General features: G+C 44.9%; 1 non-coding gene across 1 annotated transcript; it reads left to right on the top strand.

Moving 5' to 3' along the window:
- The first annotated feature begins 1548 nt into the window (after positions 1-1548).
- Positions 1549-1621, top strand: TRNAN-GUU (transfer RNA asparagine (anticodon GUU)). The gene has a single exon. It is a non-coding gene; the product is annotated as a tRNA-Asn (tRNA).
- Positions 1622-2283: the final 662 nt, after the last annotated feature.

Consider the following 2283-nt stretch of genomic DNA (forward strand, 5'->3'; position numbering starts at 1 on the left):
GAAGGGGATTAGGGTTGCTAATCCTCCTAAACCCAAATATACGGGTCTATGGGATGTCTCTTTAGTCATCTCTTTGTTTGACAAATGGCCTACTAATGATCTCTTGTCTAGGAAGCAATTGTCGGCTAAACTTGCTATGTTACTTTGTCTATCATCTTGCAGGCGGTCTTCGGATGTGAGAGCACTCGACGTTACAGGTAGAGTGTTTACCCCGGAAGGGGTTTCTTTTACTATTACGGGTCGTACAAAAACAATGTCACGACATATTGATTATAATGCATTTCCTGACAATGAAAAAGTATGTGTAGTCAAATGTTTAAAAGCATATGAGGAATGTACAAAGGCCTTGAAGCCTCAAGGTTGTTCACAATTATTGATTGCTTTGCAAAAGCCGTTTAAACCAGTGGTGGCTGCCACGATTGCCAGATGGCTTTGCTTCATAATGAAGGAAGCAGGTATTGATACGCAGATCTTTGGTGCTCATTCAGTGAGAGGCGCTATGGCGTCAAAGTCTTATGGTTTGGGATCTAGTATCCAAGACATTATGCATTGTGCAGATTGGTCTTCTGAATCAACGTTTAAGATGTTTTATTATAAGCCGGTGGGTGATATTACTTCTGTGGTTTTTAAAGAGCGTTAAACTAGCATAATCTGAAGCCTCCGGTCCTGTAATAGAATAAAAAATTTGCTAGCATTCGCGCCAAGAATTTTCAATTCTATTAAGGACACGGAGGCGAGGATTATCCCACCCGGCTTAGTTTACAGTAATAAGCTTGCCCACCCAATTATGCAGTGATTACGGTGGTGTTATTTCCTTTCTTTCAGGATCGGATAAGAAGTCTGACTGAACGACGACGGACGACAGGATGTTTGGCCTGAAACCTTGTTTCTTCCATGTTGGAGGAGTTATGATCTTATTCAAGTTATTGTTGGACTTGGATTGAGGATGATGGGAGCACGCAAGGGGTTCTTATGGACTATGGGGGCGTGCCTATACTCATGCGTATCATGGGAAATGTAGTTTGTTTTACTGTTTTTTATGAAAATATACATTTTCATTGGCTGCTGTGTTTATTGCAGTAAAGATTGAGAAGCATAATCCTCGCCTCCGTGTCCTTAATAGAATTGAAAATTCTTGGCGCGAATGCTAGCAAATTTTTGATTCTCGCTTGGGGGACTTAACAGTCCCACAGTCGCCGCGGCACTTCAGGGCAGGGGAGGGGTAGGGCGGATCAGAGGGTCCATGTGCGAGCGTAGTTTCCTGATGCGCGTGCGAACTAACAATTTTTGCAGGGAGGCAGTCTGGTCTCAGCTACACCTGCGATGATAGCAGAAGCGGTATGCGCGATGTAAGGTTAGCGGTGAGTGCGAGCAATACCGATGGGTACGTGCTCTTTTCGGCAGACTCGATGTGATTGGTGCAGGCCTTGTTTACTGCTTCTTTCTTAATGAGTGGTCTTCTGAGGGGTTTAGATAGCGCGGACGTTGCTCGCAGAGGTCCGAGCGCTTCAGTTAGGAGCAGACCGGGGCATGACGAGTGCATAGCGAGCCTCGATAGCTCAGTAGGTAGAGCATCAGACTGTTAATCTGAGGGCCCAGGGTTCAAGCCCCTATTCAGGCGTCTTAGTTAAAGAAAAAGTAGCTTAGTTGCATACCCTTTTTGTATGGGAATTTTACATAAGCGAAGAAACGGGGGGCTACATGAGGCAATAAGACAATGGTGAACAACTAATATACAGAGGTGCAATTGGTGCAGCACAGGGATTTAAAGGGGCATGGGTGCAGAGTACATAGGCGCACAAGGTACTAGTAGAGGTAGAATACTGCTGTACCTGGCAGACACTCGAGCAAATGTGCAAACGTGACGTAGCGATGTGTATTTGAAGCCTAGCTTATATAGAGCTTAAATGGAGCTACCTTTACCCATAGGTGTCAGAGCGCTTTACTAGAACCTGTGGCATTACAATATTAATGTGAATTCATGAGTTCGTAAGGGGAATGAAATGCTGGAGTAGCTCATTGGGGGATATGAATAGCTCAGACACAGGAAGCGATAGTGTGGGAGCGCTGCACAGAAGAATACCTCAATTTAGGTCTGTCGTGTTATGTTTCCCTCACGCCGTGGCGAGAGCAGTGCCTAGGTGATTGATTAGGGGCCTATCAGCGTGAACATTTACCGAAGGTGTCAGAGCACTTGACTTTTAATGAATGTGCAGATGACATTGGGAAAGGTGTTGGTTAATATACAAGAATGGTAAAAGTGGGATGCACAGTGGCAAGTCG

The sequence above is a fragment of the Lissotriton helveticus genome, chromosome 4_1 (assembly GCF_964261635.1).
Source record: "Lissotriton helveticus chromosome 4_1, aLisHel1.1, whole genome shotgun sequence".
NCBI lineage: Eukaryota > Metazoa > Chordata > Amphibia > Caudata > Salamandridae > Lissotriton > Lissotriton helveticus.